The sequence below is a fragment of the Macaca thibetana genome, chromosome 5 (assembly GCF_024542745.1).
Source record: "Macaca thibetana thibetana isolate TM-01 chromosome 5, ASM2454274v1, whole genome shotgun sequence".
Taxonomy (NCBI): Eukaryota; Metazoa; Chordata; class Mammalia; order Primates; family Cercopithecidae; genus Macaca; species Macaca thibetana.
In genome coordinates, this window is record NC_065582.1 from 132,989,425 (window position 1) to 133,016,885 (window position 27,461).

At 37.1% G+C, this 27,461-nt stretch overlaps 1 protein-coding gene and 1 pseudogene across 1 annotated transcript in view; both read left to right on the forward strand.

Moving 5' to 3' along the window:
- CFAP299 (cilia and flagella associated protein 299) overlaps window positions 1–27,461 on the forward strand; it is a 650,508-nt gene that overhangs the window by 507,920 nt on the left and 115,127 nt on the right. The gene's annotated exons all lie outside the window — the stretch shown is intronic.
- On the forward strand, window positions 9,189–9,868 carry LOC126955442 (ATP synthase subunit a-like; annotated as a pseudogene).

A 27,461-nucleotide genomic window follows, 5' to 3' on the forward strand; every position in this document is an offset into this window, starting at 1 on the left:
GCAGCACATCAAAAAGTTTATACACCATGATCAAGTGGGCTTCAACCCTCGGATGCAAGGCTGGTTCAACATATGCAAATCAATAAATGCAATCCAGCATATAAACAAAACAAAGACAAAAACCACATGATTATCTCAATATATGCAGAAAAGGCCTTTAACAAAATTCTACAGCCCTTCATGCTAAAAACTCTCCATAAATTCGGTATTGATGGAACATATCTCAAAATAAGAAGAGCTATTTATGACAAACCCACAGCCAATATCATACTGAATGAGCAAAAACTGAAAGCGTTCCCTTTGAAAACTGGCACAAGACAGGGATGCCCTCTCTCACCACTCCTATTCAACATAGTGTTGGAAGTTCTGGCTAGGGCAATCAGACAAGAGAAAGAAATCAAGGGTATTCAGTTAGGAAAAGAAGAAGTCAAATTGTCCCTGTTTGCAGATGACATGATTGTATATTTAGAAAACCGCATCATCTCAGCCCAAAATCTCCTTAAGCTGATAAACTTCAGCAAAGTCTCAGGATACAAAATCAATGTGCAAAAGTCACTAGCATTCTTATACACCAGTAACAGACAAACAGAGAGCCAAATCATGAATGAACTCCCATTCACAATAGCTTCAAAGAGAATAAAATACCTAGGAATCCAACTTAGAGGGATGTAAAGGACCTCTTCAAGGAGAACTACAAACCACTGCTCAGTGAAATAAAAGAGGACACAAACAAATGGAAGAACATACCATGGTCATGGATAGGAAGAATCAATACGTGAAAATGGCCATACTGCCCAAGGTTATTTATAGATTCAATGCCATCACATTAAGCTACCAATGACTTTCTTCACAGAATTTGAAAAACTGCTTTAAAGTTCATATGGAACCAAAAAAGAGCCCACATTGCCAAGACAATCCTAAGTCAAAAGAACAGAGCTGGAGGCATCACGTTACCTGACTTCAAACTATACTACAAGGCTACAGTAACCAAAACAGCACAGTACTGGTACCAAAACAGAGATATAGACCAATGGAACAGAATAGAGCCCTCAGAAATAATACCACACATCTACAGCCATCTGACCTTTGACAAACCTGAAAAAAACAAGAAATGGGGAAAGGATTCTCTATTTAATAAATGGGGCTGGGAAAATTGGCTAGCCATAAATAGGAACCTTGAAACTGGATCCTTTCCTTACTCCTTATACGTAAATTAATTCAAGATGGATTAGAGACTTAAATGTTAGTCCTAAAACCATAAAAACCCGAGAAGAAAACCTAGGTAGTACCATTCAAGGCATAGGGATGGACAAGGACTTCATCTCTAAAACACCAAAAGCAATGGCAACAAAAGCAAAATTGACAAATGGGATCTAATTAAACTAAAGAGCTTCTGCACAGCAAAAGAAACTACCATCAGAGTGAACAGGCAACCTACAGAATGGGAGAAAATTTTTGCAATCTACTCATCTGACAAAGGACTAATATCCAGAACCTACAAAGAACTCAAACAAATTTACAAGAAAAAAACAACCCCATCAAAAAGTGGGCAAAGGATATGAACAGACACTTTTCAAAAGAAGACATTCATACAGCCAACAGACACATGAAAAAATGCTCATCATCACTGGCCATCAGAGAAATGCAAATCAAAACCACAATGAGATACCATCTCACACCAGTTAGAATGGCAATCATTAAAAAATCAGGAAACAACAGGTGCTGGAGAGGATGTGGAGAAATAGGAACACTTTTACACTGTTGGTGGGACTGTAAACTAGTTCAACCATTGTGGAAAACAGTATGACAATTCCTCAAGGATCTAGAACTAGAAATACTATTTGACCCAGCCATCCCATTACTGTGTATATACCCAAAGGATTATAAATCATGCTGCTATAAAGACACATGCACACGTATATTTATTGCAGCACTATTCACAATAACAAAGACTTTTAATCAACCCAAATGTCCATCAGTGACAGACTGGATTAAGAAAATGTGGCACATATACACCATGGAATACTATGCAGCCATAAAAATGGATGACTTTGTGTCCTTTGTAGGGACATGGATGCAGCTGGAAACCATCATTCTCAGCAAACTATCACAAGAACAGAAAACCAATCACCACATTTTCTCACTCATAAGTGGGAATTGAACAATGAGATCACTTGGTCACAGGAATGGGAGCATCACACACCGGGGCCTATTATGGGGAGAGGGGAGGGAGAAGGGATAGCATTAGGATATAAATCTAATGTAAATGACAAGTTAATGGGTGCAGCACACCAACATGGCACAAGTATACATATGTAACAAACCTGCTTGTTGTGCACATGTACCCTAGAACTTAAAGTATAATAATGAAAAAAAGCAGTGAGAGAAAGATAAAATAAACATATGAGTAACTTAAGAAATATATAGACCCTTCCTGAGACACATTGTAATCACACTGTTGCCAGCCAAAGACAATTATAAAATCCTTAAAACAACAAGAGAGAAGCAACAATTCACATACATGAGATTTTCAGCAAAAGTATCAGCATATTTTTCATCAGAAACTTTTGAGGTCAGAAGGCAGTGAACTATTTTTAATGGTGCTTAAAGGAAAAAAATAGTCAACCAAGAATTCTATATCCAGCAAAATAGTCTTCAAAAGTAAGAGAGAAATTAGGACATTCCCAGATAAGCAAAAGCAGAGGGAGTTTATTACTACTAGAGCCGTTGTGCATTAAATTATTAAGGGAGTCCTGGAGGGTGAAATGGAAGGACAATAGATAGTAACTTGAAGTCATATGAAGAAATAAATATCTCAGGACAGGTAAACATGAGCATTTATAAAAACTAGTATTGTTATAAAAATGGTTTGTAACTCCACTTTTTTTCTACATTAAAGACACTAATAATTGTTTCAAAAATAACTATTAGTCCAAAAACTAGTATTATTGGAACTTTGGTTTGTAATTTTACATTTTGTTTTCTACTTAATTTAAGAGAAAAATACATTATACAAAAATAATTATTAGTTTATACTTTTGAGCAGACATGTATAAAGGTGTAATGTTGTGATACTGATAATGAAAAGAGTGAGGATGAAACTGTATAAAAGCAGAGTTTTTGCGTGTTATTGAAGTTCAGGTGATATAAATTCAAATTATTGTGTAATAACTTTAATATATCAAACGTAATCAATCCCCATCATAAGCACAAATCAAGTAGTTATGGAATATACACAAGAGAACATGAAATGATAGTTAAAATATTTCACTACAAAAAAAAAAATAAAACAGGTAAGACAATATTGCACAAAATGAGGGACAAAAAAACTTAAAAGGCTTATAGACAACAACTATCAAAATGAGCCACAAACCAAGTAGGTGTGGAATATACACAAGAGAACATGAAATGATAGTTAAAATATTTCACTACAAGAAAACGGAAAAGAAGACAATAATGCACAAAATGAGGGACAAAAACTCTTAAATCTTAAAAGACTTACAGACAACAATTATCAAAAGGACAGAAATTTCTTCTTAGCAGTAATTATTTTAAATGTAAATAGACTAAACATTCCAATCAAGGATTAACATAATGAAAAAAGAGACTTTAAACCAAAAAAGGTTATGAGGATCAGGAAGAACATTATTTATTAATAAAAGATATAGCAAGAAAATACAATAGTTATAAATATTTACATACCTAATAATAGAACATCAAAAATGTATGAAGCAAAAATTGACAGGATTGAAGGGAGATATAGACAGTTCCACAGTAACAGTTCAATGCCCCACACTCTGTAATGAATAGGACATCCAGAAAGAAGATAAGTAAGATAATAGAGCACTTGACACAATAAAATAGCTAATCTAATAGATATATGCAAGAACATTATAACCACCACCAACATAATACATGATTTTCCTAAGTGCATGTGGGACATTGTCCATGATAGTCTATATATTTGGTCAGAAATTAAGTCTCAATAGATTTTAAAAGATAGGTATCATACAAAATATTTTCTCCAACAATGGTTGGAAGAAGTTAGACATGAATAATTGCAGGAAGACTGGAAAATACCCTGCAAATTTGTGGAAATAAAACAACACATTCTTAAACCACCAATGGATCAAAAAATAAATAACAAGGGAAATCAGATAATACTTGGAGACAAATGAAAATGAAAACAGCATACCAAAACTTAACGTGATACACTGATAAATGCTTAGATTAAAACAAAGATCTCAAATTAACAACCTAACATTATAACTTGTTGAATTGAAAAAGAAAACTAAAGAAGAGTTAATGTAAATTTATCTGACACTTAAAAAATATATGTAATAGCAAGGAATTTCTTTAAATGCCCTCATTTTATGAGTCTATTATTAATCTGATACCAAAGCCAAAGACACTGCAAGAAAACTATAGACCACTATCCCTTATAAATGTTGATACAAATATCCTTAACAAAATGCTAGCAAACTGATTTTAACAGCACATTACAATGTGCTCTAATCGAAAATAAACTACTCAAATGAACCTGCCCTTGTAGTATGAACCAATACACCTGTCTTGTAAACCGGGAATGGAGACCTTCTCCCCAGAACAACTCAGAGAGAAAGTACTTGACTTCACCATCAGCACCTAAGGCTAAAATTCTAATTTAAACTACTCTCTGTGTTCTGATGAGGCACCTATTTTGGGTACAACCCAAGTATTGACCTGCCCCATAATAATGTTATGTATATCGTGCATTACTGCTAGCCAACATGAATATTATATAGTACTATAAGTGTTTAACTGTACATAGTACATACGAAGGTACCCGGTACAATCACTGCTCGCATTATATGCTTACAAGCCAGAACTATAAACGCTTAACCAACTGTAACATATTAAACTCACACCTCCAAAAGCCCATGCCCTTCCCCGGGAATATCGACCACACTTTTAACCATAGGTAGTACATTCAGTCGTTTCACTGGACATAGCACATTCAAATCGAATAAATCCTCGTCACTACAGATATCCCCCTCAGATAGTGTTTTCTCGCTCATCATCCTCCGTGAAATCAATATCCCGCACAAGCGTGCTACTCTCCTCGCTCCGGGCCCATAACACTTGGGGGTAGCTATCCTGAACTGTATCCGGCATCTGGTTCTTACCTCACGGCCATGGAACTAAGATCGCCCACACGTTACCCTTAAATAAGACATCACAATGGATCACAGGTCTATCACCCTATTAACCAGTCATGGGAGCTCTCCATGCATTTGGTATTTTTAACTTTCGGGTATGCACGCGATTACATCGCGGAAGGCTTGTCTGCGGCACACCTTATGTTGCAGGATCTGTCTTTAATTCCTAGTACACTCTCATTATTAATCGCACCTACGTTCAATATTCCAGCCGCGCGTAACTACCACAAGGTGTTAATTAATTCATGCTTGTAGGACATAACAATAATTACTAAACTTACTGCGGCTTCTCACACTAAACCCAAAGATAAAATCCGCAACCCCCCCCCCTCCATCTCTTGCCTCATTAAACCAGGAAAGACACCTTTTCCAAACCCCCAAAACAAGAAAGCCTCAATCTAATTCAGCCGGAGCCTAAATTTTTATCTTAGGCTGTATGCATTTTCAACAGTTACCCCTCAACGAACGCATCTTTTTTTCTTTTAATTTCACTCCGCTGCTCCCCCAAATTTAATTCTCCTCTTACAGTCACTTCATTCAGTACATGTATCCGTCTGCTACTAAACCCATACCCTAAACCAACACAACCCCAAAGGCGGCCCCTCTCTTTATTTTTCTTACCCCCACAATCGCACATGCGCGTATCTTCTGGACCCCCATTTACACCACGCATTCATGCAGTTTATGTAGCTTAACTATCTAAAGTAAGACACTGAAAATATCTAGACGGACCTACACTGCCCCATAAACAAATAGGTTTGATCCTAGCCTTTCTATTAACTGTTAGTAAGATTACACATGCAAGTATCCCCGCCCCGGTGAAATCACCCTCTAAATCACTACGATCAAAAGGAGTAAGTATCAAGCACCTATTAATGCAGCTCAAAACACTTTGCTCAGCCACACCCCCGCGGGAGACAGCGGTGATAAGCCTTTAGCAATAAAGGAAAGTTTAAGCTATACTGACACCCAGGGTTGGTTAATTTCGTGCCAGCCACCGAGGCCATACGATTAACCCAAGCTAATAGAGACCGGCGTAAAGAGTGTTTTAGGTTTGCCCTCAATAAAGCTAAGTTTCATCTAAGTTGTTAAAAACCCTAGCTAATATAAAATAAACTACGAAAGTGGCTTTAATACTTCTGAATACAAAATAGCTAAGACCCAAACTGGGATTAGATATCCCACTATGCTTAGCCCTAAACTTCAACAATTAAATTAACAAAACTGCTCGCCAGAACACTACAAGCACTAGCTTAAAACTCAGAGGACTTGGCGGTGCTTCACATCCCTCTAGAGGAGCCTTTTCTATAATCGATAAACCCCGATTCACCTCACCACCTCTTGCTCAGCCTATATACCGCCATCTTCAGCAAACCCTAGTAAAGGCCACAAAGTAAGCACAAGTATCTACATAAAAATGTTAGGTCAAGGTGTAGCCTATGAGGTAGTAAGAAATGGGCTACATTTTCTACCCCAGAAAATTCCACGATAACCCTTATGAAACCTAAGGGCCCAAGGAAGATTTAGCAGTAAATTAAGAACAGAGTGCTTAATTGAATAAGGCCATAAAGCACGCACACACTGCCCGTCACCCTCCTCAAGTATATTTTAAGGACTAACTTAACTAAATCCCCTGTACATTTATATAGAGGAGAGAAGTCGTAACATGGTAAGTGTAACGGCGGATGTTGAAGGTTTTGAGGATTCTTTGGCGAAAAGAATCTGCTATGGTAGAGGCTGGCGCTGGGACCGGCTGAACGGTTTATCCCCGCTTAGCAGGAAATCTATCTCATCCAGGGGCCTCTGTAGACTTGACTATCTTCTCACTTCACCTGGCAGGTGTCTCTTCTATTTTAGGAGCTATCAATTTCGTCACCACAATTATCAATATAAAACCCCCTGCTATGGCTCAGTACCAAATACCCGTTTTTGTCTGATCTGTCCTAATCACAGCAGTTCTGCTCCTCTCTCTTCCAGTTCTAGCCGCTGGCATTACTATACTATTAACAGACAACAACCTTAACACCCCCTTCTTCGACCCAGCTGGAGGGGGCGATCCTATCCTATATCAGCACCTATTCTGTTTCTTCGGTCACCCCGAAATCTATATCCTCATTCTACCAGGCTTCTGAATAATCTCCCACATCGTAACATATTATTCCGGAAAAAAGGAACCATTTGGGTATATGGGCGTAGTCTGGGCTATAATATCAATTGGCTTCCTAGGGTTTGTTGTGTGAGCTCATCATATATTTACAGTAGGAATAGACATAGATACACGAGCTTACTTCACCTCTGCCACTATAATCATCAGTATTCCCACTGGTGTTAAAGTTTTTAGCTGACTTGCTATGCTTCATGGAAGTAACACCAAATGATTCCCCGCAACACTCGGAGCCCTATGATTTATTTTCCTTTTCACAGTGGGTGGCTTAACCGGCATTGTATTAGCGAACTCATCATTAGACATTGTGCTACAGGACACATACTATGTTGTAGCCTACTTTCACTATGTTCTATCAATAGGAGCTGTCTTCGCTATCATAGGAGGCTTTATTCACTGGTTCCCCTTATTTGCAGGCTATACACTCGACCAAACCTATGCCAAAGCCCATTTTGCTATTATATTCACAGGCGTAAATTTAACCTTTTTCCCACAGCATTTTCTCGGTCTGTCTGGAATACCTCGGCGTTACTCTGTCTACCCCGATGCGTATACTGCATGAAATATCCTATCGTCTGTAGGCTCATTTATCTCCCTGACAGCAGTAATACTAATAATTTTCATAACCTGAGAAGCTTTCGTTTCAAAACGAAAAGTTTTAATAATTGAACAGTCTTCCACTAATTTAGAATGGTTATATGGCTGCCCTCCACCCTACCACGCATTTGAAGAACAGCCAACATAAAACCTAGACGAAAAAGGAAGGAGTCAAACCCCCTAAAACTGCTTTCAAACCAATCTCATAACTTCTATGACTTTTCAATAAGATATTAGAAAAATTATTTCATAACTTTGTCAAAGTTAGGTTACAGGTTAAGCCCTGTATATCTTAATGGCTCACCCAGCTCAACTAAGTCTTCAAGACACCACATCCCCTACTATAGAAGAATTAATCGCCTTCCCACGCCCTTATAATTATTTTTCGAATCAGCTTCTTAGTTCTATATATTCTCTTTCTAACACTCACAACAAAACTAACACTAGCATCATTGACACCCAAGAGATAGAAACCATCTGAACCATCTTGCCTGCCATCATTCTAGTCTTAATTGCCTTCCCATCTCTAGGCATCCTATACATAACAGATGAAGTCAATAACCCTTCTTTCACCATCAAATCAACTGGACATCAATGATACTGAACTTACGAATATACAGATTATATAGGATTAATTTTTAATTCTTACATGCTTCCGCCATTATTTTTAAACCCAGGAGACCTTCGACTTCTCGAAGTCGATAACCGGGTAGTCCTTCCAATTGAAGCCCCCGTCCATATAATAATCACATCCCATGACGTCCTGCACTCATGAACCGTACCCACATTAGGTTTCAAAACAGATGCAATCCCTGGACGCTTAAACCAAACTACATTCACCGCTATACGACCAGGCGTCTATTACGGACAGTGCTCAGAAATCTGCAGAGCCAACCACAGTTTTATGCGTATTGTAATAGAGTTAATCCCACTAAAAATCTTCGAGATAGGACCTGTATTCACTTTATAAATCTGCTGTCTACTCACTTAACATATCCGCTGTATAGCTGCGCCAGCGTTAACCTTTTAAGTTAAAGACTGAGAGAAGTGCTGTCTCTCTACAGTGAGATGCCTCAACTAGATACTTCCACATTGCCTGTTATTATTATATCAGTAATCTTTACACTATTCTTTCATCATTCAGCTAAAAGTACTAAATACAAATTATCACCTACCGGCTACATCAAAAATAATTGGTGTACGAAACCATAACAACCCTTGGGATCAAAATGAATGAAAATCTGTTAACTTCATTTATTGCCCCAACAATTTTAGGTCTACCTGCTGTAGTGCCAATCATCTTATTTCCCTCCATACTAATTCCAATGTCCAAGCACCTTATCGACAATTGGCTAATTGCTATTCAGCAATGATTAGTTTAACTTACCCTAAAACAAATAATAATAATGCATAGTGTTAAAAGACGAACCTGATCCCTTATACTAATATCCCTAATTATCTTTATTACCACAACGAATCTCCTCAGATTCTTGCCTCACTCATTTACACCAACCACCCAGTTATCTATAAATCTAGCCACAGCAATCCCCCTATGGGCAGAAACAGTAATTACAGGCTTCCGCTTGAAAACCAAAAACTCCTTGGCTCACTTTTTACCACAAGGCACGCCCACACCCCTTATCCCCATACTAGTCGTCATCAAAACCATTAGCCTATTTATTCAACCAATAGCCCTGGCTGTATGCCTAACGCTAATATCACAGCAGGCTACCTACTTGTGCACCTGATTGGAAGTGCCACACTAGCACTATGAACCATTAGTCTCCCCACAACTTCGATTGTCTTTATAATTTTAATCCTATTGACTATCCTCGAGATCGCTGTCGCCCTAATCAAAGCCTATGTTTTTACACTCTTAATGAGCCTCTACTTACATGACAACACTTAATGATCCACCAATCACATGCCTACCACATAGTTAAACCCAGCCTCTGACCTCTAACAGGGGCCCTTTCAGCCCTCCTAATAACGTCTGGCTTGGCCATATGATTTCACTTCTACTCTGCCACCCTGCTAACACTAGGCCTACTAACCAACACACTAACCCATATATCAATGATGGCATGACATGGTCCGAGAGACTACATACCAAGGCCATCACACAGTACCTATCCAAGAAGGCCTCCAATACAGAATAGTTTTATTCATTATTTCAGAAGTCGGCTTCTTTGCTGAGTTCTTCTGAGCATTTTATCACTCTAGCCTAGCCCCTACTCCGCAGTTAAGAGGACACTGACCCCTAACAGGCATCACTCCTCTGAAACCCCTAAAAGTACCACTCCTGAATACAACCGTGTTGCTCGCATCAGGAGTTTCAATTATTTGAGCCCACCATAGTCTGATCGAAAACAAGTAATCCAAGCACTACTTATCACTCTCTTTTTAGTGTCTACTTCACCTTTCTACACGTCTCAGAATACTTTGAGGCCCCTTTACTGTCCCCGATGGGGTCTGTGGCTCAGCATTTTTTATAGCCACAGGCTTTCACGGACTTCACATCATCATCGGATCAACATTCCTTACTACCTGCCTTATCCGCCAATTGCTATACCATTTTACATCCAAACACCACTTTGGCTTTGAAGCCGCTGCTTGATACTGGCACTTTGTAGATGTAGTGTAAATATTCCTGTACGTTTCTATTTACTGATGAGGATCTTACTCTTTTAGTATAAACAGTACCATTGACTTCCAATCAACCAGTTTCGACCATATTTGAAAAAGCATAATTAACCTAACACTAGCTCTAATAATCAACACCCTACTAGCCCTATTACTAATAACTATCACATTTTGACTACCACAACTTAATACTTACATAGAAAAATCTAACCCTTACGAGTGTGGGTTCGATCCACTGTCCTCAGCCTGCATTCCTTTCTCCATAAAATTTTTCCTAATTGCCATCACCTTTCTATTATTCGACTTAGAAATTGCTCTATTATTACCCTTACAATGAGCCCTTCAAACAACCAACCTGCCACTAATAATTAATTCATCCCTCATGCTAGTTATCCTTTTAATCCTAAGTCTGACTTATGAGTGAACTCAAAAGGGGCTGGACTGAGCTGAATTAGTAGGTAGTTTAAACAAAAATAAATGATTTTGACTCATTAGATTATGGCAATCATACTCATCAAATGTCCTCTGTCTACATAAACGTTGCATTGGCCTTTATTATCTCGCTTTTGGGGGTACTAATCTACTGCTCACACCTAATATCCTCCCTACTATGCCTGGAGGGGATAATATTGTCATTATTTATTATAAATACCCTTACAACCTTAAATCTACACTCCCCCTAAATTAATATTATGCCTATTGCCGTGTTAGTTTTCACTGCCCGTGAAGCAGCAGTGGGCCTTGCTCTACTAGTCTCAGTCTCCAACACATGTGGCTTAGACTACGTGCACAATCTAAACTTGCTTCAATGCTAAAAATAATTATTCCCACAGTTGTATTACTACCAGTAACATGACTCTCTAAGAGCCACATAATCTGAGTTAATGCAACCATGCACAGCCTAATTATCAGCTTTATTCCACTGCTATTCTTTAATCGAACCAACGACAACCTGTTCAACTATTCAGTGTCTTTCTCTTCTGACCCACTAGCAATGCCCCTTCTAATACTAACAGGCTGACTCCTGCCTCTCATAATTATAGCAAGCCAGTACCACCTATACAGTGAACCCCCCTTACGGATAAAACTCTACCTCTCCATACTGATCTCCCTACAAGTCTCCCTGATCATAACATTCACAGCCACAGAGCTAAATATATTCTACATCCTCTTCAAAACTACACTTATTCCTACCTTAGTCATTATCACCCGGTGGGGTAATGAACCAGAATGCCTTAATGCAGGCACGTACTTCCTATTTTTTTTTATTATTATTATTACACTTTAAGTTCTAGGGTACACGTGCATAACGTGCAGGTTTGTTACATATGTATACTTGTGCCATGTTGCTGTGCTGCACCCATCAACTCGTCAGCAGCCATCAACTCGTCATTTACATCAGGTATAACTCCCAATGCAATCCCTCCCCCCATGGAATACTATGCAGCCATAAAAAAGGATGAGTTTGTGTCCTTTGTAGGGACATGGATGCAGCTGGAAACCATCATTCTTAGCAAACTATCACAAGAACAGAAAACCAAACACCGCATGTTCATACTTCCTATTTTATACACTAGTAGGCTCCCTCCCTTTACTTATTATACTCATTTATACTCATAATGCCCTGGGCTCACTAAACATAATATTACTAACACTCACCACTCAAGAGCTGTTGACCTCCTGATCCAGCAACCTCATGTGGCTAGCATGCATAATGGCCTTCACAGTAAAATTACCCTTTTATGGCCTTCATCTATGACTCCCCAAAGCCCATGTTGAAGCCCCTATGGCCGGCTCAACAGTACTCGCCACAGTACTCCTAAAAGTAGGCGGTTATGGCAAATACGACTTACCTTTGTTCTCAATCCTTTAATGGAATATATAGCCTACCCTTTCCTTATTCTATCCCTATGGGGCACAACTATAGCAAGCTCCATTTGCTTACAACAAACAGAACTAAAGTCACTCATTGCATACTCTTCCGTAAGTCACATAGCTCTTGTTATCGTAGCCATCCTTATCCAAAACCCTGAAGCTTCACTGGTGCAATTGTCCTTATAATTGCCCATGGACTTACTTTATCCTTACTATTTTGCCTAGCAAATTCAAACTACGAACGAACCCACAGACGTATTATAATACTCTCCCGAGGACATGAAACCCTACTCCCACTAATAGCCTTCTGATGACTTGCAGCAAACCTCGCTAACCTTGCCCTATCCCCCATTGTTAACCTAGTGGGAGAACTCCTTGTACTAATGGCCTCATTTTCTTTATCAAATATTACTATTGTATTCATAGGACTCAACATGCTAATTACAGCCCTATACTCCCTCTACATATTTATCACAACACAGTGAGGAACACTTATATACCATATCAATAATATGAAACCCTGCCTTACACGAGAGAATACACTAATATTCATATACATCTTCCCCATTCTCCTCCTATCCCTTAACCCTAAGATTATTTTGGGGTTTACCTCCTATAAATATAGTTTAATCAAAACATTAGTTTGTGAATCTAATCATAGAGGTCCACTACTTCTTATTTACCGAGAAAGCCCGCAAGAACTGCTAACTCATGCCCCATGTCTAATAACATGGCTTTCTCAACTTTTAAAGGATAGCAGTTATCCATTGGTCTTAGGAACCAAAAATATTGGTGCAACTCCAAATAAAGGTAACAATCATGTATACTTCCATCACCATAATAACCCTAATCTCTCTAACCTCCCCGATCATCATCACTCTCATCAACCCTGGAAAAAAGAACTCATACCCGCACTATGGAAAGACAATTATCGCATCCACTTGTATCACCAGCCTCCTCCCTACAACAATATACATGTCTAGACCAATAAGCCATTATCTCAAATTGATACTGAACAGCAATTCAAACACTAGAACTCTCACTAAACTTCAAACTAGATTATTTTTCCATAATATTTATTCCAGTTTCACTATTCGTCACTTGGTCTATTATAGAATTCTCACTATGGTATATAGGCTCAGAACCAAACATCAATCAATTTTTTAAATATCTGCTTATTTGCCTCACCACAATACTAACCCTAGTTACTGCCAATAATCTCTCCCAACTTTTCATTGACTGAGAGGGCGTAGGAATCTTGTCTTTCCTGCCAATCGGCAGATGGCACACCCGAGCAGACACTAACACGGCAGCCATCCAGGCAATCTTATATAACTGCATCGGTGATAACGGCTTCATCCTAGCCTTAGCATGATTCCTTTTATACTCTAACTCATGAGAACCACAACAGATTCTCTCCCCAAGCCCCAACTCAAGTCTTCTCCCGTTAATTGGCTTCCTTGTAGCAGCAGCGGGAAAATCAGCCCAACTTGGCCTCCATCCCTGACTCCCCTCCGCTATATACATAATGACCAAGTGGGATATATTCTTTGAATAAAAGATGGTTCAAGCATGATCAAAAAAATTGATAATACATCACATTAACAGAATGAAGGCAAAAAATCATATGACCATCTCAATTGATGAAGAAAAAGCATTCGACAAAACTTAAATCTCTTTCATGACAAATCAATCAGCAAACTAGGAATAAAAGTAAACCACCAACAACTAAAAACCATATATAAAAAACCCACAGCAAATATCATGAAAGACTGAAAGGTTTTTGTCTGTCTGTTTTTGTTTTGTTTGATTGTTTTGAGACGGAGTCTCACTGTTGCGCAGGCTGGAGTCCGGGGGCATCATCTCGGCTCACTGAAAGCTCTGCCTCCCTGTTTCAAGCCATTCTCCTGCCTCAACCTCCCGAGTAGCTGGGGCTACAGGCACCTGCTACCACGCCCGGCTAATGTTTTTGTTTTTTTAGTAGAGATGGGGTTTCACCGTGTTAGCAACGTGTTAGCCTCGATCTCCTGACCTCGTGATCCACCCGCCTTGGCCTCCCAAAGTGCTGGGATTACTGGCGTGAGTCACCGTGCCCGGTCTGAAAGTTTTTTCTCTAAGATCAGGAATAAGTTATAGAAGCCCACATTCACCACTTCTATTTAACATACTACTAGAAGTTCTGGCCAAAGCAATTAAACAAAACAAATAAATAAAAAGCATCCAACTTGGAAAGGAGGAAGGAAAGTTATCTTTGCTTATAGGTGATAAGATATTATATGTGGAAAGCACTACAGGTTCCACTAATATCTCTTAAAACGAATAAATAAATTCAACAAAATAGCAAGATACGAAGTCAACGGACAAATATCTGTTGCATTTCTGTACATGAACACTGAGCAATCTGCAAAGGAAATTAAGACAATAGTTTTGTTTATAATAATATGAACTAGAATAATATACTTAGGAATTAACCATGGCAGTTAACAACTTATACAGTGAAAACTATAAAGCATTTCTGAATGAAATTAAATAATATATAAATAAATAAGAAGGCATCCCATGTTCATGGAGTGAAAGACAATATTGATAAAATGTTAGTATTATCAAAGACAATGTGCAGATTCAATACAATCCTTATCATAATTGCAATGACATTTTTTTTTCAACAACAGAAGAGTCCCTTCTGAAATTCATATGGAATCTCAAGGGACCTGGAAGAGCCAAAACAATTTTGAAAAAATAAGAACAAATTTGGAGGACTCTTTGATTTCAAAACTTACTAAAAAGCTATGGAAATCAAAACACTGTGATACTGGCACAGAAGCAGACATATAGACCAATGGAATACAAAAGTTGAAAAATAAACCCTTGCCTATATGATGAAATGATTTTTCACAAGAGTACTAAAACCACAGATATAGTTTGGATATTCATCCCCACCTAAATCTTACGCTGAATTTTAATCCCCAATGCTGGAGGCAGGGCTTGGTAGGGGGTGTTTGGATCATGAAACTGGATCCCTCATGGCTTATTGCTGTCTTCATGATAGTGAGTCCTCATGACATCTGGTCATTTAAAAGTTTGTGACCCCACCCCCTACCCTGATTCTTTCTCATTTTCTCCTGCTTACTCCCCCTTCACCTTCCACCATGATTATAAGCTTCCTGAGGCCTCCCTAGAAATTGAGCAGATGGCAGCACCTGTTACTCCCAAACCTGAACAACCATGAGCCACTTAAACATCTTTTCTTTATAAATTACCCAGTCTCATATATTTCTTTATAGCACTGCAAGGATGACCTAACACAACCATTCAATGGGGAATAAACAATGTTTTTAGTGAATGGTGTTGGGAAAACTCAGTATACGCATGCAAAAAAATGAAGTTGGACTCTTAACTAACACCACATACAAAAATTAACAAAATTGATCAAAAACCTAAATGTAAGAGCTAAAATTATAAAATTCCTCGAAGAAAACATAGGGCAAAATCTTCATAACATTGGATTTGTGATGGAGAAAATACAACACCAAAGGCACAGTTGAAAAAAGAAAAAATGGACAAATTGGGCCATGAAAATTAAAAACTTTTGTACATTAGAGGACACTATCAAGAGTAAAGAGGCAACCTACAGAATGGGAGAAAATATTTGCAAATCATGTATCTGATAAGGAATTAATATCCAGAATACATAGTGAATTTCTAAAACTCAACAACAAAAAACAACCCAATTCAGAAGTATAAAAGGACTTGATTAGAAATTTCTCCAAAGAAGATACAGGAATGGATAATGATCACATGAAAAGACTCTCAATATCACTAATCATTAGAGAAATGCAAATAAAAACCACAATGAGATAATAATTTTCCCCCATTAGGATGGATACTATCAAGCAAAACAGATAATAAGTATTGGTGAGGATGTGGAGAAATTGGAACTCTTGTGCATTGCTAGTCCAAATGTAAACTGGTACAGAGGCTGTGGAAACCAGTATGGCATTTCCTCAAAAATATTAAAAATATAATTATCATATGATCCAGCAATTTGATTTCTGAGTAATATAATTGAAGTCAACATATTGAAGGGATATTTTAATGCAGCATTAAAATCGTAATAGCTACAACATGGAAACAACCCAAGTGTTCCTTCATTGACAAATAAATGGATAAACAAAATACAGTATATACATACAATGGAATATTATTTAGCATTAACAATAAGGAAATCCTGACAAATGCTACAACATGGATGATCTTTGAGGACATTATGCTAAGTGAAATAAGCTAGTGACAAAAAGACAAAAATATTATATGATTCCACTTATATGAAGTAGCTTGAGTGGTAAAACTCTTACGACAGAAAGTAGAGTGGTGGCTACCAGAAGCTAGGGGAAGGCAGGGGATGGGAGCTTATTACTTAAAGGGTATAGAATTTCAGTTTTGTAAGATGAAAATAACTGTAGAGATAGATGAGGGTAATGATTGTACAACAACATGAATGTGTCCAATACCCATACACTTAAAAATGGTTACGATGGTAAATTTTAGGTTATATGTATTTTACAGTGAAAAAATAAAAATAAAACTGCAGGCACTAAAATGCAAAGTCATCTAGCTATTCCAGAGTATGTTTTTCTTTTCATAGATTGTCAGAAAACTAAAAAAAGTTATAGAATGCCCAGTTGTCAAATAATAAGTGTGAAAATAATCCAGATCCCCATACCCCAGCGTGAAATGCAATGCACTAAAATGGATAAATAATTACAATAAAATATGATGTGTATTATGATAGGGAACAGTTCCCTTTACAAGTCCATAGAAAAATATTTAAGGCTACTCAAGGGAAAGAATAATCTTCCAGAGGAATTACAGAATGAGTATATATTAGTTATATTCTCTGAGGAGAGGTAGGTTTAGGCAGAAGGAAATCATATACGTAATCCTGGTCCAAGATGGAGTCTGGCACATTCTAAGAATGAATGGCTGGAGCTTAAAGTATGGAGCAGAAGTGTAGAAAGAGACAAGATTCTAGGCTTCAGCAGGGACCAAAATGAGGATATCTTGTAAGCCATGTTAGGAAGGTCACACTATCTCAAGGGTAGGAGTTGAACATTAAAGAAGTTGAGCAGGACTCAACTTGGAATGTTAGATCACTCTGGCAGCAGGTAGAACAAGTGAGCCAGCAAATGAGTAACTTGACTAATTGTGTTAATGCAGGCAGGCAAGAGTTGATATTGGCTAAGTCATTGGCAACAAGAATGGATGTGAATGGACAAAACTCAAGATAATTAACAAAGTGGCAGGGTCAAAAAATGATGACTACTTATGAGAAGAGCAAGGAATTAGGAATGATAATAATAGCTGACTTATAAAAAGGCTGATCAAGGTCCAGAGATTTCATTAAGTACTTTACATACATCATCTAATTTAATTTTCCCAATACTCTACAAGATATTTACTATTTTAGAAATGTTGGCTAACATGTCCAGTGTTGCACAAACAGAAAATGGCAGAAGTAAGGCAATAAAAGACTGTTCACTCCCAAGCCCATGCTCAGTGGTTATATTACCTAGACAGTCTCTTCTCAAATTGAGTAGATGGTATCACCACTGATGGAAGAAAATAGGAGAAGATGTGTTGGGAAACAAGCTGAGTGTAATTAAAATAGTTTTCAAACATTTTACTGGAAATGGATGTTATATATAAGTTATCAGTTTTATGACTTAAATATTAAAATTTTACTATCAAGTTAAATGGATCAGTGAATTAAAGCATATAATAATATGCACAAATGGAAGTTAATTCTATTATCAGTGTTTGTCAGCCTAGCTGCAAATCAGAATCACCTGTAGCATTTTTAAAACGTGTGGATGTCCGTACTTCACCCCCATGTAGTAGATATGTAGAGAGGTATCTATAGTTTTCTTAAACTTCCCAATGAGGCCAGTCCTATAAGCAACCATTGTATCCAGTTCATGGCAGTGTTTCTCACAATGGGAGGGTAGAACTAACTGCTGGCATGAGGAATGTGGGAGTGCTTATTAAAATACATCTTGCAGACCTACTCCCATTCTTCTAAATCAGAATCTCTGGGAGTGATGCCCAGAAACTGCATTTTAAGTCTCAAGTGAGTTACATACAATGAATTTTGACAACTATTAGTATATGGTATTTATCTGCACTCATATTAAAGGATATTTTAGTGAAATCTATACCATTAGTATTCCAAACTTACACAACTGATACTATCCATTGGGGACATACAATTTTAGCATCTAATAATTTCCTGTTTCTTCTTGTTAACTGTTTAAAAATGTGCTCATCATTCTTGAGTTAGTTACTATTGTGTGACAGAAAGAACATGAATCATCAGAAACTAGTACTTGTTAATGATGTTCCAAACAATTTTGCATGTCAGAACTACACTATGCTATTCATAATAAATCTAGGCCATAGCATGTTTACAGGAGCTCTTTCCAAATAAGGCTTCCACAGAAAATATGTATCAGATTTGTTTTCCTGTGTCAAAACAACAAGCACAATATGAATGGATTTTTACTCCTTCGATGCTCCAAACTATTTCTTGTGTAATGCCCAGGAACTTCGTCTCCCCTGGGGCTAACCTCCCAAGTGTCTATTAGTTAGGTCTTTCTGTCATTTTCAGCAATACAGGATATGCACTACATAACTCCAGGGGGAAACATCCCTACTGTGGTCTGTGATGTGCATCACGGTGCCATTGATCAGAGGTATTAATTATAACCCAAGGGAGTTTTTAAACTCTAAATTAAGCTTGTCTTTAACTATTTCCTTTTCATCAAATTGGAAAATATGTCTACTACTTGAAATGCTGCATGTAAATTTGTTGACTAAAATGACCTAAAAGTACATTAGTAAATAAAAGAAAAGCAAGACATGTATTTAGCCATAGATAATACCATTAATTTAGTTCAGGAAAAATGTGATGAAAGCCTGGAGCAGCTGGTTTCAAAAAAAGCTTACATAATTGTTTAAACATTAAATTTTCACATAAACATAAAAATTCTGATTTTTCCTTAATTTGGCTCTAATTTAAAATGTAAATATTTCAGATTGGTTATTTTAGTTTTGACAGTTTAAGTGGATGTTAAGTAGATGATTTTTAATTCATTTTCAGAGTTATAGAGTTTATTATCACAAAAGTTGAGGTCCCACTTAGGAAATGGGTTTTCTATTACATACATATAAGTTGTGATCAAGGAATCGTTGGTTAAGCACAAATTTTTATCAAATAGAGATTTCAATATAAAATTACCACTTTACATTTACATTGGAAGCAAGAAGGTAGTATTTCTAAAACGTTTCAAGAAATTTGCAATAATTGTTACCATTTAGAGATATCTAAATTTTAAAATTGCTAGTTATGTTTTAAAAGTCACCTGCTTCGATTTTATTTTTGACTTGTTTTGCTTTTCTAAGTCCACATACTTAAAAAGAGTCTAAAGAGTCTAAATGTGAAATATTAATAACTGAAAGAATTACATTTTATGATTTTTTTAGTAATTACATTTTCTTAAATACATATTTTAGCAATATTTTACATTACTCAGCATGTGATTATACAAAACAGATTTTGCAGTATTTGCTGAACATAGTAACTAAAGTGGATCAAATATTTCAAATACTTAAAGACACAATTTGCAAACCCATAAACTTGTTTTATGTAATACTATAATTTTAATTTCAGAATGAAGACAATTATATTAATGTTTCTGAGCCCAGGAATATATTAAATACTAATAGTTGAAATGAACAGTTGTTTATTTGGGAACTGAGAGCTCGTGAGACCCACTCACACTTATCTTTCCCTTTCCATTTCCCTGTCTCATTGATACTTTATAGAGCCATCAATAATTCTATGGGGGTAGGGAAAAACAACACATACTGGCCCACTATGTGCACACAATAGGTGAGGCAAGTACTCTTTTTTTTTTATTATTATTTTTTATTATTATACTTTAAGTTCTAGGGTACATGTGGATAAAGTGCAGGTTTGTTACATATGTATACTTGTGCCATGTTGCTGTGCTGCACCCATCAACTCGTCAGCACCCATCAACTCGCCATTTACATCAGGTATAACTCCCAATGCAATCCCTCCCTCCTCCCCCCTCCCCATGATAGGCCCCGGTGTGTGATGTTCCCCTTCCGGAGTCCAAGTGATCTCATTGTTCAGTTCCCACCTATGAGTGAGAACATGCGGTGTTTGGTTTTCTGTTCTTGTGATAGTTTGCTAAGAATGATGGTTTCCAGCTGCATCCATGTCCCTACAAAGAACACAAACTCATCCTTTTTTATGGCTGCATAGTATTCCATGGTGTATATGTGCCACATTTTCTTAATCCAGTCTGTCACTGATGGACATTTGGGTTGATTCCAAGTCTTTGCTATTGTGAATAGTGCCGTAATAAACATACGTGTGCATGTGTCTTTATAGCAGCATGATTTATAATCCACTGGGTATATACCCAGTAATGGGATGGCTGAGTCATATGGTACATCTAGTTCTAGATCCTTGAGGAATCGCCATACTGTTTTCCATAATGGTTGAACTAGTTTACAATCCCACCAACAGTGTAAAAGTGTTCCTATTTCTCCACATCCTCTCCAGCACCTGTTGTTTCCTGACTTTTTAGTGATTGCCATTCTAACTGGTGTGAGATGGTATCTCATTGTGGTTTTGATTTGCATTTCTCTGATGGCCAGTGATGATGAGCATTTTTTCATGTGTCTGTTGGCTGTATGAATGTCTTCTTTTGAGAAATGTCTGTTCATATCCTTTGCCCACTTTTTGATGGGGTTGTTTGTTTTTTTCTTGTAAATTTGTTTGAGTTCTTTGTAGGTTCTGGATATTAGCCCTTTGTCAGATGAGTAGATTGCAAAAATTTTCTCCCATTCTGTAGGTTACCTGTTCACTCTGATGGTAGTTTCTTTTGCTGTGCAGAAGCTCTTTAGTTTAATGAGATCCCATTTGTCAATTTTGGCTTTTGCTGCTGTTGCTTTAGTTTCTTCACAGAATTAGAACTGACGTTACTTCTACTATAATACACAAAACAACTTCATCTCAACCTTCTCAATTAAATCCAGGAGGGAATTTTTGACCCAGAGTAGAGTAAGAAATAGAGGCTAGAGACCATTCCAAATCACTGGCATATGACAGTAGATGGAAGCGTTCACTGGTGAGGTTTACGAGGAGAGAGGAGTAAAAAGGTGAAGTTCCTTAAATCATTTCAGACAAAAAATACTTGCAGTTTGCTAATTGTATGTGTATCATATTCACATATGTATACGAGGTTTACAAGGAGAGAGGAGTAAAAAGGTGAAGTTCCTTAAATCATTTCAGACAGAAAATACTTGCAGTTTGCTAAATGTATGTGTCTCGTACTCACATATGAAGAAGCAGAGAGTTCAATGGACGAGGGGATGGGTTTTGTGTTTGCTTTTTTTCAAAGTGGATGTGTATTTCCAGTTCATTCACATTGGGTAACACTCAATAAATACATACTGAGTAGATGAACCGGTAAGTATTTCTAAGACTCATTTGTGATTAAAGGGACTATCTGAAAGACTCCAAGTGAGGCAGAGGAGTCTTTAGGAAGCAGTGATGTGGTCCCCAAGGCGGTAGTCTCCTCATCTGTTAAGTGACTCCCTACTTCTTGGGTCCTTGTGAGGATGGCTTGAATCCATAAAGCTCTTGAGAAAGTGGCTGGAACATAATAAACCCTTTACAATTCCTGGTATCATTAGGCTACTGTCAATGTTACAATATCTATTATTTAATGTGTGGTCATAGTGTTATGAAAGCTCTGAATTTTAGGTCTGAAAACTCTCAATTTTGTGACTAAAGGAATTTTCACTAAAAATGTCCAATCTGTTTCTGACACTTTCCCACCAACCAATTCAGTGGCTCCCCTAGACTAGTTTCTACTTAGAATTGCTATGATGGAAAAGGGGTACACAGATTTAGAATGTAAGTGTAATTTCATGCCTATTATATTGGACTAATAAATTATCACTAATCCTGGTCGTTGGCGGACAGGGCAGTTCTTACTACATTTCATATGTAGCAGGATCCAAACCTCATGGAACATTTTGGTTGAGCTGGGTGCTTGTCATCAGTACTTGGATGAAGGAGAGACTTATACCTCTGGATAATGGCCAGTCACCTACAGAGAATCAACGGTATACTACTAACTCCAAATATCTCTGTCGTTGTCTTGTTCTGCATGTTTTTTACATTAGAACTGAAAATATTTGTTCCTTTCACTTAAAATCTTTATTCCTTAAAGAAATAGAAACTTGTATTAAAGTCTAATATTCTGCCTTCCCACTTACTCTTTACTTTCCTTCACTGCCAGTCACCCCATCCAGTCACTCACCAAGTTCAGAGAATGTCACTTTCAAATATTTCTTGAATAGTGCTTCTTGAATTTTAATCTGCACATGCATCACCTGGGGATCTTGTTAAAATGTAGATTTTGATTCAGTGGATCTGGAGTCAGACACATTTTGTAAAGTAAACACAATTGAGTATAGCACCCACATTTAAAAAAAAAAAAAAAGATTATTATGAGCACTCCAGAAGTCAGCTGTAATTGGTTGAATGGTGGTTCCCAACGATATCAGGTTCTAATCCCTGGAAACCTATGAGTGTCCTCTTATATTGTAAAGTTTTTGTACATATAATTATACAAAGAATCTGGAAATGAAGAAATTGTCCTGGATTATCCAGGTGGGCCCCAAATACCATCACAGGTGTCCTTATAAGAGCAGGAGAGGCAAATTACACGCATGTGTGGACCTGCCAACACCTTGACAGGGGACTTCCATCCTCCAGAACTGTGAGAGAAGGACTTTCTGTTGCTTTAAGCCACCAAGTCTGGCATATTTTTATAACAGCATTAGAAAACAAGTGCACTAGCCTTAATGCCTTTCAAAATGAACTACCCCTCATCCTTTTATGTGATTAAGGCTTACATTCTTTTGTGATAACACTTTTTAGGAAGTCTGAAAGAGATGAGTGCAAAGTCCTTTCTATTATACCTTTATATTACTACACAATATCTCTTGCTCATTTTCTCCTCTTACTTTCTCGTTGAAGATACCCTTGCATATTGAGCATTGAGAAATCTCTCTATTTCTGTATCTCAAATACTGGGCCTACTTGCTTGATTCATTAACTATTGCAATTATTAATTTTGTTCAGCACTTTTGCACTAAGCCTATGTATCATTAATTATAGAATTTGATTCTTCTAAAAAATCCCTGGCTGTAACTAATATTTGAATAACACTTTCTAATAATGTACATAAAAAGTAAGTTATTGAAATTTCGTACTGTATTGCTTTCTATGCTGCTTATAACAAATTACCGCAAAGTTAGCAGCTTAAAAAAACATAGTTTATTATCTTACAATTTTGTAGGTCAGATATCTGGCATGGGTCTTAGCAAGCTAAAACCAAACTCTCGGCATAGCTGAGTTCCTTTCTACAGGCTTCTGGAATGAATCATGTTTGTTGCCTTATCTAGCTTCTAGAGGTTGCCCACATTCCTTGGCTCATGGCCCCTTTCCTCTACATTCAAAGCCAACATGTTGATTACCTGACCTTCTTCAGTACTCACATTGCCCTCTCTAATCACAACTGGGAAAGGTTGTTCCTCTTATAAGGACCCTTTTGATTAGATTGGGCTGATCCAGATAATTCAGTATAATCTCTCCACCTCAAGGTCCTTAACTTTAAGCACATTTTCAAAATCCCTTATGTCAAGGAAAGTGACATATTTAGAGGTCCTGGAGATTAGGATGCATACATCTTTGAGGGGGCATGATTCTGCCTGCTACATAGTTTCCAGTTATATAACCTAATTTTGATGATCTAGGAGATTTTAAGGTTTCATATTATTCTTAGAAAACAAAAGACTTTTTGATTATTTTTATATTAACTGCCTTTATTTTGTAAAGTCAGTCAATTACAAAAGTTTTCACTGAAAGCATTACTCCTCCAAACATTTTATCTTTCTGAAATGCTATTTAATATAATTCCAGGTTTTCAACTAGTAGTTTTTATAATGAAATTGTTGTTTTCCCTAAACTAGGGATGCATAATAATTTTAAATAGTATTATTAACAAACATATTACTTAGTTGCTTCTGATATTATGTCTTTTGAAGTGAATGATAAAATTGGTCTTATTTTTATAAATTAGAAAACTGAGATGAAAAGATTAGTTCTTATCAGTGCCTATTAAGAGAAAAGAAAAGCTAAAATTAGAGTTCACAGATATTTTACCTGTAATTCTTCTTATAGTTCATTAAATTCCACTGTACCAACTTAGTGATTCATTGTATTTTTTAAACTTCTCTCTTTTTAATTATACTTTAAGTTCTGGGATACATGTACAGAACGTGCAGGTTTGTTACAAAGGTATACATGTGCCATGGTGGTTTGCTGCACCCATCAGCCTGTCATCTACATTAGTTATTCCTCCTAATGCTATCTTTCTCTTAGCCCCCCAACCCCTGACAGGCCCTAGTGTGTGATGTTCCCCTCCCTGTGTCCATGTGTTCCCATTGTTCACCTGCGACTTACGAGAGAGAACATGTGGTGTTTGGTTTTCTATTCTTTTGTTAGTTTGCTGAGAATAATGATTTCCAGCTTCATCCATGTCCCTGCAAAGGACATGAACTCATTCATTTTTATGGCTGCATAGTGTTCCATGGTGTATATGTACCACATTTTCTTTATCCAGTCTATCAGTGATGCACATTTGGGTTGGCTCCAAGTCTTTGCTATTGTGAATAGTGCTGCAATAAGCATACGTGTGCATGCATCTTTATAGTGGAATGATTTATAATCCTTTGGGTAAATACCCAGTAATGGGATTGCTGGGTCAAATGGTATTTCTGGTTCTGAAACCTTGAGGAATCACCCTCCTGTCTTCCACAATGGTTAAACTAATTTACACTCCCAGCAACCATGTAAAAGCTTTCCTATTTCTCCATATCCTCTCCAGCATCTGTTGTTTCCTTTTTAATGATCGCCATTCTAACTGGCATGAAATGGTATCTCATTGTGGTTTTAATTTTCATTTATCTAATGACCAGTGATAATGAACTTTTTTTCATATGTTTGCTGGCCACATAAATGTCTTCTCTTGAGAAGTGTCCTTCACCCACTTTTTGATGGGGTTGTTTGTTTTTTCTTGTAAATTTGTTTATGTTCCTTGTAGATTCTGGATATTAGCCCTTTGTCAGATGGATAGACTGCAAAATTTTCTCCCATTCTGTAGGTTGCTTGTTCACTCTGATGATAGTTTTTTTTTGGCTGTGCAGAAGCTCTTTAGTTTAATTAGATCCCATTTATCAATTCTGGTTTTTGTTGCCATTGCTTTTGGTATTTTAGTCATGAAGTCTTTGTCCATGCCTATGTCCTTAATGGTATTGCCTAGGTTTTCTTCTAGGGTTTTATGGTTTTAGGTCTTATGTTTAAGTCTTTAATCCATCTTGAGTTAATTTTTGTATAATGTATGAGATAGGGGTCCAGTTTAAGTTTTCTGCATATGGCTTGCCCATTTTCCCAACACCATTTATGAAATAGGGACTCCTTTGCTCATTGCTTGCTTTTTGTCAGGTTTGTCAAAGATCAGATGGTTGTAGATGTGAGTTCTTATTTCGGAGGCCTCTGTTCTGTTCCTTTGGTCTATATATCTGTTTTGGTACCATTACCATGCTGTTTTGGTTAATGCAAGCTTATAGTATAGTTTAAAGTCAGGTAGTCTGATGCCTCCAGCTTTGTTCTTTTTGCTTAGGATTGTTTTGGCTATATGGTCCCTTTTTGGCTCCATATGAAATTTAAAGTAGTTTTTTCTAATTATGTGAAGAAAACCAATGTATTTTTTAACATATTGAGTGGATGTGTTGCCTAAACATTAGAAAAAAGTAGGAACTCTTATCTGCTGATTTTGTTGATATGTGGATACTTCTATCTGTTTCAAACCCTTGAATTCATCAAAATCCATTTGCATTATACTTTTACAATGAGCCTAGACTGATCGTCCTAGATAACAGTGATACATTTCTTCTCCCAAAGACACACTGCTTATTTAGTTTATCATTCTTTTAGTGCATATGAGCTGCTTTGAATTGTTCCTCAACTGCCTTGAATTGTTTATTGCCTTTTATATGAATTAAATATTTCCTTCCAAAAAAATTGTCAACTGCTTGGTGGCAAATGATATACACTATGCTTTTTCATATTCCTTTTGTACCTATTATACAGTTCTTCCCATTGTAGGTATTTATGGTATATTTGTTAATTGATCAACGGTATCACATCCTCATCATTATTTTCAGCATCATCGCAAAGCATGTCCTGAGCAAATGACAAGTTGTCTAGAACATTGTCTAGAATGTCCTTAAAAATGCTTACTATGTATTATTCTCCTGTCATACATGGAGAAGGAAATATTGTCTCTTGTTCTGGTGAATTCACGGACCAATTCGAAGCACAAAAAGGCTGTGTGAACAAATATAAATTTCAAGAGACTGAAAGATTTGGCAGGTTTGCTTCCCTCTCTCTCAAGCCTTTAATGGCAGCCTAACTCGAGGCAGGCCATGTCATCTCTGGCCATAACTGTTTTCTCATCTGTAAAATGACTACTACAGCAATTTCTTTCCTGCATACCCTGTTGCTAGAATAAGCAAATAGAAGATAATTCACTTTAAAAACATAAATTCCTCATAAAAATCAAATTATTATTCATGGTTATCTCAAAGCCACATTCAGTGATGAGAATTTGCAAGGGGACAAACTTTGTTAAAAAAAAAAAAGGGGGGGATACTCTCTGTGGAATTCCCATTTTAACAATCCCCCTGAATGTCTTTTAAGGTAATATAAGCCCCTGATTGGCTTTGCATAGCCCATATGCCTTTCTTGTGTCTGAGAC